General features: G+C 46.3%; 1 protein-coding gene across 1 annotated transcript in view; it reads left to right on the top strand.

The window, feature by feature from the left end:
* Positions 1-822: 822 nt before the first annotated feature.
* MAP3K2 (mitogen-activated protein kinase kinase kinase 2) overlaps positions 823-12,192 on the top strand; it is a 102,294-nt gene continuing 90,924 nt past the window's right edge. Inside the window, exon 1 of the mRNA XM_075933035.2 lies at positions 823-1,140. The gene's annotated coding sequence lies outside the window, so the exon portion shown is untranslated. The remainder of the gene's footprint in view (positions 1,141-12,192) is intronic.

Consider the following 12,192-nt stretch of genomic DNA (forward strand, 5'->3'; position numbering starts at 1 on the left):
GGAAAAGCGCATCTAGATTGGCCAATCTAGACGCGCTTTTCCGAAACTGCTTTTAATGGAAAACTTTTCCGTTAAAAGCATTTCCATAAAATCATGCCAGTGTAGACGTAGCCATGGAGAAACAAGAGGGGCGCAAACTCTTGCTCCTATCTGATCCCCCTAATCTGCCCCACAGGGCGGTGCGGTGTCTCTGTCATTTGAGGGAACACCTCTGCACCCCCCAAAACCAGATATCAACTTTCCTGGCAGCACCCTTGCCTTGCTGTGTGTCAGAGCCCCTATACAGCCAGCAGAGATTCCCCTATGGGCTATGGCTTGGGGGCAGGGCCATGTGGCTTGGCAGCAAGGAGCTGAGGCCAATGGTGGCCCAGGGGGAGCTGGTGGGAACCCAGCCCCCCGTCAGCCCTTCTATCAGCTCCCTTCCCCGTCTGCAGCAACTCCCTCGAGGGTCGCAGGCATGTCAGAGAGAGACTAACTGCGCATGCGCACGCGTACAGCGACATGGTGCGCGGGCAGCTTCTTGCCACTAGCCTACACACACAAGCGATGTGAGCGGCCCGCCGCGCCGCTCTTCACGCGCATGCGCCGGATCAACGGGCGACCTTTTCTAAGTACGCATGCGCCAGCGAGGGGCTGCTTTGCCTTCCGTCTAGCGTCGGTTGGGCTGGCGTTCTGTGCGTGCCCGCTGGGGTTCTGGCGTGATGACGTTTCCCTCCAGCTCGCCCCGCCCCGGCTTACGTCACGAGTTTCTGCGTGGAGGAGGCGGAGCTTTCAGCAGGGACGGCGACGGCGGTTACCCCCCCCCCCCCTTTTTGCCCTCGGTCCGCGTGAGGGTGGCGGGCGCCCCCTCCCCCTCCCCCTCGGCAGCTCGCTCCCCTTCGGCGCCCCCTCCCCTCCCCGTTCCGGGCCGTGCCCCGCCCCCTTCTCCTCAGGCCTCGTCTCCCGCCGACAGGCCCGCAGCGCCGGGCGGCCGGGGCAGGGTCCTCCCCCCTGCGCCCGGAAACCTGGCTGCGCCCCCCGCGCCGGCTCCCCGCCCGCATCCCCCGGGCCCGCGCCGCGGCAGGGAGCTGTGGGGGGCGCTCACGGGGCTCGGGCACCGGCGGCTTCCTCCTCCGCGCTCGGGGCTCGGCTGGGACCCAGGTAGGTGCGTGGGGGCGGCGAGGGGGGCGGAGGTCGGGAGGGTCAGCCTGGGGGGCGGGCTCCCCTCAGCCTGTGGGGGTGGGGGAGTCTGAGTGTGGGGGTGGGGGGGAGCACGGGCTGTGGGAGTGGGGGGGGATATTGAATGTGGGGGGGAAGGGGGAGCCTGAGCTGTGGGGGTGGGGGAGGGGATATTGAATGTGGGGGAGCCTGAGCTGTGGGGGAGGGGGAGTCTGAGTCTGAGTGTGTGTGTGTGGGGGGGGGAGCCTGAGCGGTGGGGGAGGGGATATTGAATGTGGGGGGAAGGGGGAGCCTGAGCTGTTGGGGTGAGGGCAGAGCCTGAACTGCTGAGATGAGGGGGGGGGGGGGGGGACCCGGGGAAGCCACTTGCCTGGGGAGAGGGGGGATGGAAGTACCTTGAGTGTGTGGGGGAGAGCCTGAACTACCCAGGTGTGAGACAGGGAAGGGTCATGAGCTGCCGTGTGTGTGTGTGGGGGGGGGGGGGAGCTGCTGAGTTGCAGTGGTGGGCTTGTGGGGGCACAGCACTGAGAAGTCCAGGTGGGTGGGGAAGACAATGAGGACTAGAGTCTGGAGACCTCAGGTGGGGGGGTGGCGTGTTAGTGTCAGGCGTCTGGGGGGGGGGCATCTTCATGAGCTGAGCTCTTTACAGCAAAGCGCTCTTTCCCTGAATGCACTGAAAGTGACCAGAATCTTGTGGGTTGCTATACACAAAGAGTAAACAGGAATACCTAAGGCCAAGTAATAAAGTTGTTTAAATGAACTTGCACAAGACAGTAGTTGTTTGTGGCTTTTGTGGATGTTAATTGAAGATAATATACATAAATATTTCTAACTGTACAGCCTTGATGACATAGATGTTTTATATATTTAAAAAAGTGTAATGTCACTTAGGCTTTTGATAGTATTCTCGTCATTGGAACACTTACAGTCTTCTTCCTGTAAAGTGTTCTATGATGGTGGCAGTACTGTGAGATGGTTATGTGGGTTGGATATCACCAGGTATTTTTGTCAGAAAAGAGAACATGAGGTTTTTTTTCCCCCTCTCAGTTGTGAAATGCATTGCAGTACGTGTAAGGTATTTCCAGGATTTCTGCTTTTTCTTGGCAAACAAATTTTTAAAGGTTTGCCATAAAACTGATGGCTTTAGAGATCAAAGCATGAAAGATGCTAAGCAATTATGGGTATTGTATTGTGAAAGCTTTTTTTGTTTTTGGTGGCCCATGCTGAAGGGAATAAGAGACGTCTGTCTTGCATTTTTGAAAGAAGGGGGAGCTTATGGTATACACAAATAGCCCTAAATTCTGAAATTCTTTTTAAAACAAATAGTATTTTTCTGAGTATAAGAGGTCTTCAGAGATTTGCTGCTTCTTATGTGGCAAAGTTTTAGTATTTGCAAGATGAATGTCTACATACTACTTCTTATGTGGCAAAGTTTTAGTATTTGCAAGATGAATGTCTACATTATCTTATCAAGGAGCATTTGTTGGGGGGAGGGAGCAGAAAATTCTGGGGTTCATTTATTTACTAGATGATTTATCCATCATTGCTCAGGTCCTTAACCCAGATGAGTTTTCCTTTTCTTCATTTAAATCATTATTCTGGGGGAGGGGTTGGGGATGACGGGTTCAGGATGCAGAGTTCCATGGGGAAAGAGGGGAACCCCAGCCCTCTCTCATTGCAGCAGCTTGGGGCCAGGTGAGAAGCACCTATTCAAGGCTGCTGCAGGGAGCACAGCCAGAGAAGGGTTACATGTCCTCCACCTGGGGGGCAAGACAGATAGACAGACAGACAATCTCTCTGAAATATATACCTGTAGTACAAGATAGCTGTCCCTTTCTCCATTTTTGCTGGCCCAGTGGGGTATAGCTGTCCCCATCTCCATCTCTGTCCTCTTGCTAACCCCCTGTGGTCATTTCACAGTATAAGTGTCCCTCCTACTGGATCCCCCTCTTTCCATTTTATGAGATACAATCAAATTCCAGGCACATCCTATTGCTGTAAGTTATGATAAGAGAAAGCTGCATACCAAATGTGGTGGTCCTAGTTGTTACTGTTTAGGAGGAGTTCTTGAAAAGACAGACTCACAGATGGATGGACAGCTGCACATTTCTAAAATACATTTTAAGATTTTATTAGTGGAGGGCAGAGAAAATGAAGAAGTATTAGGAAAGACCCTGGACACTATGTTGCAGTGTTGAAATTTATAGAATTTTTCTTCATGAGACTAAAATATCTCCTTCATAAACTGCAACATACTAAGACAAATGGGAAATTGGTATTTGCTTTGATATACACTGTTTCTTACAGGAGTTCTGTTCTTTTTTCCTTTCTCTCCCTCCATTCTGCATTGACATACACATTCATGTTAATTGTTAGTGTCGCTAAATATTAGAGTAAAAGGGCAATCTATGTTTTCATAAAGCAGAATGACAAGCTGGTGTTTTACAAATTGACTTGTATTTGGAGAAAATATACATATCCTGTTAGTCTTGTGAAAATCTTTGTGTCATTGATTTACATTAATTGAGGGCTATTGTAAAGAAAAGGTAATTTAAAAAAAAAATAGGGTTAATCTTGGCTTGTTTGAGGGATTTCTAAATGGAAGTGTGAAAGGAAACTTGTTTTATGGATAACTAGAGTGTTAAGTACCTAGAAATTTTGAACAGTGCATAGTATATAGGGAGGTGACATCCATAGGGGCAAGGATGATGTTATGAGGGAGTTAGTTAAGGATGTTAAGTAGTGAGTAAATGGCTATTTGTGTACTCAGTATAATTCCTATCGGGTACACGATTAATCGATAAGGGTCCGTTGCAGCTCTGCAGTTTAAATGTAGTCGGAGCCGGGTGTGCAGGCAGCTTGGCTCCTACTACGTTTAAACTGCAGAGCCGCAGCGGGGGTAGATCCGGGACCCGGTGCAAACTGGGACTGGACCACTGCGACTCTGCCTTTTAAATGTAGAAAGAGCCAGACTGCTCTTACTACATTTAAAAGGCAGGGGTGTTGCAGCACGGTGGCACCTCTGCCTCCCCTGCCCCTCCCCCTTGCATCATGGAGACAGTGCTGGGAGGAATCAGCTTCTAAGCTGGCTCCTCCTAGCTCCAGCTCCTGCTTCCCTACCCCCTCTCCGCCCCCCCCCCCTCGGCCTCTTGATGTGGAGGCAGGGGGAATGCAAGTAGTTGACTCAACTAGGCTTATCAGGTAATCAACTAATTGACTACTCTTTTACGTTCCTATTATTCGTTATGGAGTTTGTGGATTAAGTCATTTGTGTCTTGGTGGATGCTGGATCTTTCTCTGAGTGATTTGAGGGCGGTTTCTAAGGCTGTCTATACTATGCAGCTTTTACTAACAAGGCTATGTTGATATAGTCCCATTGCTAAAAGTTGGGCAGTGTAGTCACTGTTCGTTAGCCCTTTTGATGACGAAAGACTTCTACCCCCATGAGTGGCATTTGCTTTGTCAGCAGGCTGTTTGCACCAGCACTTTTTTCAGCAAAACTTTTCTCTCTGTTTTTTTTGGAGGGAGGAAGGTGGGGTTGTGTGGAGAAGGTTTAGACCTCTGAACAACAAACGTTTTGTCACTCAATAGCCTGTGTAGACATAGCCTAAAAGTCCTGATATTCCTTCAGAGTGTGCCACGGTCAGATATGATGGGTCTGCCTGGGTTCCTTAGTTTGTGTACCTTAGGAATCTTGTAAAAGATCTCTGGAGCTGGTTTGTGGTAGATGAGCTTGTAGATTTTGTTTGGGAAAGAATTTGATAATATCCTTAATTTCCTGGGTAAATTATGGTATGAAGTCACCTTTAATTCTTTGTAGTGGGTGGTGTTGGAGAGTTGTCATTGACTTAATTGTTCTAGTCGTCATAATTGTGGACATTGGTGGCATCTGCTTTTGTCTGCTGGCTAGATCATTCTCTGGCGGTAAGCTTTCAGGGACTGTGTAGCTGTCCTTTTGAAGGTGGGGAGATTGTGGTAGCTGTGATGTTTAAGGGTTTCAGTCAATCAGTGTAATGATCAAGAGTGTGGTTACATCTGTGGTCTCCTGTCGGATGATTCTTTTGTGTTATGATGGTCTGTGGGGTCATGAACTGAGTAGAGTGTCATCATTGTTGAGAGAATTTTTTGAGGTGTATGTAATGGGAAAATTCTTTGTTCTCCACATGTTTGCATGGTATTAGATTCTGTAGTGGGGCAGAAGTTCAGTCCCTTGGAGTACAGATAATTCATAACTTTGCTGGACACAAATTTATGGACAGCATCTGAGCCATAACAAGGCATTTCAGAGCACAAGGCATATTTGTGCGTGCTCTGCCATTTTTTGTGTTCTATAGTTTTATGCCCTGGGTGGTTGCCATGCTCATCCTACTCTGGTTATGACCCTGTGCTTTCACATGTTTCTCCCTCCAGGCTGCCAGCTCTTACTATATTTAAAATGCAGATCCGCAGCACTCCTGGCTCTGTAGGACCTACCCCTGCTGCGCCCTTGCAATGTAAATGTAGTAGGAGCCGGGCTGCCTGCACGCCCAGCTCCTACTACATTTAAACTGCAGAACCTTATCAACTACACAATTAGTCAAGTACCTGTCTCTTAACATCCTTAAACTGGAGATTTAAAAAGTGGGGCAGGCGATCAAGGAGCATGGATCCATTTGACTGAATTATTGTTCTTCACACAGTTACTCAGTTTTTAACAGATTAACAAGCACGGATGACCCTCTATAGCTGCTCTTTTTATAGGTGTTCTGGGAGCATACTTTTCTCGAATGGATATCCTTATGAACAGTTTTCCAAGTGGCGTGTATGTTCTCTAACAAACAAGCAGACAGGTTCAAGACCAAAAAATGACATGGAGAGATTAGAATGGTGTATGGGGAATTATTGGTGCTAACAAGTATGAAACTAGCGCTTCAAATAGTGTTCCCTTGCAGCCCAATTTTTGCTGCTACCCACAGAGTTCTATACAGCATCAGCAACAGTAGTCAGAATCTCCCAAGTTTCATTGTGCTTGGGAAAGTTATGAGCAGCAGCTGAAGCAATGGAGCTTTTTGTAAACCCAGCATGGCACCACTACATCATATCTATATTTAGAACACTCTTCCCAACTGTAAAAGCTAGAAACATTTTAAAATTAAACAGCAGACAGGAAGAAACCATGCGTACTCACCTATTGAATTAAAGCAAATTTATTTTAATCCTGCATCTTTTATAATGCCTTTATATTACTTCATGTAATTGGGCTGCAGGGAATGGGAGGTTAGCGATCCAAAAAGAGACTGTAGGACGGCAAGTGTTCGTGGGAGGATCTCTCAAAAAATAGTCTAAAATGTGGATATGTTTGAAAAAATTGTAGATATTACCTACTACCACCTGTAGTAGGCAAATAATATTTTCCCTGGACCTTTGGAAGGTGATTAAGAAATGAACCACTTGGTGTATATATATCCCAATACTAATGCTATTACTTGTACTTAAATAGGACTTTTCATTAGATGTCATCAGCCTTGACAGAAGTTTCAAGCATTATTCCCCTTTTACAGATGGAATACCAGAGGCAGAATTTCAGAACAAAACTTGAATGAGTGGTCAGTGATTTTTGAATGCCTGACTAGGATCACTTTATGCCTGATTTCCAGAAGTTCTGCACTGAACACCAGCAGCTTCTAAAAGTAGCAATTATGAGTGATCAATATTCCTGAAAATTCATGTTTGTGGATATCAAAAAACCTGGGGGACACCAAATCAGTGGCCACTTAGATTAAAATTGAGTACTCAGAAGTAGGGATGTTAAAATGCATGTGTTACATAAGGTTAAAAGAACGGGTCCATCTAGCCCAGTATCCTGTCTGCCGACAGTGGCCAATACCAGATGTCCCAGAGGAAGGGAACACAACAGGTAATCCTCACATGATCCTTTCCAGACAAATGTATTCAGGTAAACGTGGAACTGCTGACAATTTCAGCATTTACATGCAGGGGTTGGGAAGGCTTCTTGTGAGCACCAGCTCCCACCTGTCACCCCCCCACCCATGCTGCTGCCTCTGATACAGTGCAGGGGGACAGGCAACTTTGCAACTCCGGCTCCTGCCTGTATTAGAGGCAGCAGCACAGAGTGCAGGTGTATGTGTAACTCTGCATGATAACCGATAAGCCCAGCCTTATCCATTAACCGTGTACATGGTTACACTTTCACATCCCTAATCAGAAGGTCATGAGAAAATAATGGGCGAGCTAGGCAAGGCGCTTCAGCTATTCCTATCCCTATGGTCAAGCCCTATGCTGCTCCCAGTCAGAAGTCCTATGACTTTGGCCGCTGAGGGGTGGAGGAAGGCCCAGCTGCCCGAGAGCAGTCTCCAGCTTGTGTTCCTGTGAAGGACTTCCCACAGCTGCCTGGACTGTCTTAATTTGGCCTAGGCTGCTGGACCCTTGCATGCTGTTGTCACTACTCTCCAGTAGGGATGTTAAATGGCTTTAATCAACTAATCGATTAGTTGACGCAGTTTTCATCGACTAGTCGATTAGCTAATAAGGGGGGAAAACTGCAGAGCCGCAGTGGGGTTAGCTCCTACCTCCTGGAGCTAACCTGTCTGCAGATCTGCCTTTTAATACATTTACAAGGCTGAAGCACAGCATAGTGACCGGGAATCAGCTGTGCTGGCTGCATCCGACTTCTTCTCTTCTTCCCCTCCCCCCTCGCTGTGCTTGTGCTTTTAAATGTATTAAGAGCCTGGTCCCCCATGGAGATGTTGCTCGGAGGAACTGGCTTTTAAGCCAGCTCCCCTCAGCACTGGCTCCTGGCCCCGTCCCCCCTGCTTCTCTCTGATAGAGGCAGCAGGGTTGGGATGGAAGAAGCTTAGCCAGCATCCCCCTGCCCGGGTGGCTTTACTGACTGCAAGCAGTTGAAAGGTGGTGCAGAGCTAAGGAGCAGCCTCAGCCTTGCATACCAGTGGATGCAGCAGGAGAAGGAAATGGGAGAGCACTGTGTGGCCACCCACACCATGGCATCAGCCAATTTACCAGCTGCTCTGCTCTGCTCTACCCAGCTCTGGCTTTTAGCTGCCAGTCTGGCTTTGGACAGGGCTGTGAGTGGCACTTTAAAGATTAACAAATTTATTAGGGTATTAGAACATAAGCTGTCTTGAAGCACTTCACACTTCCACAGACTTAGCAATATATAACCCACTAACAACTGCTGCCCAGCTGCTTTCCCCAAATAATTCCTTTCCTCCCTATGAGGCTAATGGGTAACTTCACCTTGAATGGTCCCTTGAAATATGTTAACTACTTATGCTAAACAGTCTGTGCCACTTGGCATTTAGCAGTGACACTCTGAGTCACTGTCTACTCAGCAGAGAGAATCCGTGGCTTGTCTGTGCCAGCTAACTGGCTAGGATTGGGAGCTGCAGCCATAGGTTTTTTTCCCTGTGTAGACTTATCTGACTTAGTTTCCAGGACCTGGAGAAGTGCTCTGTATAAGCTCAAAAGCTTGTTTCTCTCGCCAACTGAAGTTGGTCCAACAAAGATACTATGCTAGAACCTCAGTTACGAATACCTTAGGAATAAACTCTTAACAAAATGCTGAGGTGGTTGTTTCAAAAATTTAGAAGTGACCATTGACAGCTTTCAGATTTTTCTGTATAGAAGAATGCTACTTTTAGCCATCGGTAATTTAAATGAAACAAGCACTGAAACAAATTCATGACCTTGTCAAATCTCTATTTTATAAACTTTCTGTTAATTTTTTAGTTTACATTTGACAAAGTGTTTGTATTATATTTGCTTTTTTTTTTGGTCTTCGCTGCTGCTTGATTGTGTACTTCTGGTTCCAAATGAGGTGTGTGGCTGACTATTTGGTTCATAATTCTAGTGCTCGTAACTCTGAGAGTATCTGCTGTATCTCACCCATCTTTTTTCTCTTAATATTCTGGCTACAACAACACTGCATATGTGTAAAAGTGCACATTTCGGTAACAACTGAGGTTTGAGTGAACTGTATAATATAGCAAAAATGCTAGTTTCCTTTAAGAGACATTAATGCTCTTGTGGAATTAAAAGTTAACTTAAACACACACTGAATTTATATATACACAATTTAATATATTTGTACAAGTATGTAAGTATGAGCAGTTATTAAAGTAAAATTCACAGCAAATACATTTAAAAATTGACTTAGAATTATATCTCAGCTTCTTTCATGTGGTCTCTAAGAAAGTAATTCAGAGTCCAGAGCTTTGAATCTTTGAAAATGGTTATAGGTAGATACAGAAGCATGCATTGTTTTATTGTAAATATAAAGTTTGTGCTTTAGCGGGCTAGAATATCAATCGCTGTAAACTTCATTCACTCATGTTGCCATTGCTATTCTTGAGTTTTCCTGCTGTCAACTTTTCCTTGGCTACTGTGTTCATAAATAATTGGCTCAGATCAGATGTGGTATGATATGTATGCCCGGAGAAATCCTCTTGAGGAAGATTCCATGTATTTGGTTGTTTAAGTGGTATTAACCATCATTTTCTGTGTTACATTGTCTTATATAAATTTGACTGTAGGCAGACTTTTTAAAATTATAGGATTATGTTTGCAGACTTTTTAAAATTATAGGATTATGTTTACAAATTAAATGTAACAGTGTATTTTGATGGGGCTTGTTTTGACATACTGTGTCTGAGCTATTGAATATCTGCTGCATTCAAAATGGTAATATTTGTGATATCACATTTCAGTGCAGTATCATGAAGATTCTTGTTTGTAAAGATTGAGCTAGATGGACCGTTGATCTGACCCAATATGGCCATTCTTATTTGCTTAAATTGAAAGTATAATGCTGCTAAATCTACTATATATTTTGAGAGAGTTTGTTTGTGTGTGAGCAAGTGAGAGAGTCTCTCTGTTCAAGAACTCCTCCTAAACGGTAAGAGGTAGGACCATCAAATTTGGTCTCTTATCATAACTTAAAGCCAGGTATGGGTTTGGTGTGTTAAGACAATGGGATATGCCTAGAATGCAGGATTGTTTGCTTTTCATAAAATGGAAAGGGAGGGGTTTGCTAGTAGGGGCAGTTACACTGTGTAATGACCGGGGGAGGGGGAGAACAAGGGGCCTGCTGGCTTAACTACTCCAGCCCCCACAAGTAGAAGTAGCACTATTGATGCTGGTGCTTATATTAGTGTAATTTATGTCACACGGGGGTGATTTATTCACAGTGATAAGTAGCATCAGGTATGCCAACATAAGTTGTAGTGTAGTCATAGCTTTATGAGGTGACTTGAGTTTCTTTCCAGCCTTATATTTCTGATTCTAAATTCAGCTTATGAATAGAGACCACGTTGCAGATGTTTCAGGAGTCTGTGGTGGAATTTTCAAAAGCATTCAGTGTAGGCCTAATTCTGCTGCCTTTGAAATCAGCGGTAAAACTTCCATTGGCTTGAGGGCATGAATCAGGACAACACTGAATGCTTTAGAAAATTCCATTACTTGGTCAATTGTCTATTGCTGTTCTCACTAAAATGACCCCCATAACCTAGGGCAAGAGTGGCAACCTTTGGCTCACAAGAGCCAAATATGGCTCACTAGGGAGCCAGATATGACTCTTCTGGAGCCCCAACTCAGCCCCTACAGCAAAGAGCCTGCACTGGTGCTACAGCCTTGTGCTTGCCTGCAAAACTACACCACCAGTGCTGGCTTCCTGTGGGGGGCGGGGGAGAGAGCCCCGAGCCTCCCCACTAGATCCGGTGTGCAGGGAACAAAGTGGCTCTGTGCCTGGTGAATGGGAGCGGTAGGAGGCCATGTTTCATGTGGTGCGAAAAGCAAGTGTGCTCCCCCCTCCCTCCAACTTTCATGCTCTCTCCTGCCCCCTTGCCAGACAGCCTGCCCCCCAGCCTGCTTCTGCTCCTTCCCCCCAGCCAGACAGGCCTGCTCCTGTCCTCTACTGCCACCCAACCTTGCACCCTCACCTTCCCTCTTGCCCCCATCCCTATCCCATTCATTGGCAGCCCTGTCCTGCACACTTACCCCCTCATATTTAGCCCCATCCCAGAGGCTGCGGGGGTGGGGGCACAAAATCTACTAACCCTAGAACCTCAGAGTAAATCTGACCTGAAGTCTTGAACCTCAGTCCTCTTGGCCCTCCCCTACTGTGGAGCTGGAGTTTCAGTGGAGTGAGGTGTTTTAGTTGGTGGCCACATCAGTGAGTGTTAGGGGTTTTTAGAGGGATTTTTGTTCTTTTCACTTGTGTCGTTTCCAGACTACTTTTTCTGTGGATCAGTGTCCCCCAACCCAAAAAAGGTTCCCCACTCTTGCCATAAATAAAGAAAATGCTGAAACCTTTGGTGTTGGACATAATATTTTACTTTATTTAAAAATGAAGCCTGGCCAACAACCCCCCAGTTGGGGCCCAGCCCCCATCTGGCCACAGCCTCATAACACTCCTGCACCCCCCCCCCCCCACCAGCCTTGAGCTGTCTATCATACACCTGAACCTCTGCCTTGTGCCGCTCATACACTCACATCCCCAGTCCCTTGCCACAACACACATGCATCTCCCACCCCAACCCCCTGTCCTAAGCTCATCTTACTCTCACATTCCCAGACTTCCTGCACCCCCACATCCCCAGTCTCCTGTCATAAGACTGACAGAAGACAGCCTGAATGTGTGCATGCAGCTGGATTTGACCACTTATGATGTAAACTTCAAAGAAATGTGCAAAAAGATGCAGCAGCAGAAGTCCCATTAAATAAAGTATGTGAGTACAATGTTTCATTTATGGTTTTATTAATCATTGTCAATTATCAATAATATTAACTTGTATATTTTCAGTCATGCAAATGGGCATTCTTATATGGCTCTTTGTTGACCACTTGTTCTGAATTTTGATGAAGTTTGGCTCTTTGGTTTGAAGAGGTTGCCAACCCCTAGCCTCGGGCACAGTATTTCAACTTTTTTGGTATCTGGAATTAGCTTGCTGCCTTCCTAAACTGTGTAAGGGAGATCTAGGCATTGGTGCTGGTCCACGGACCAATTGTTGAGAAACACTG

The sequence above is a fragment of the Pelodiscus sinensis genome, chromosome 7, assembly GCF_052426305.1.
Source record: "Pelodiscus sinensis isolate ZL-2025 chromosome 7, ASM5242630v1, whole genome shotgun sequence".
NCBI lineage: Eukaryota > Metazoa > Chordata > Testudines > Trionychidae > Pelodiscus > Pelodiscus sinensis.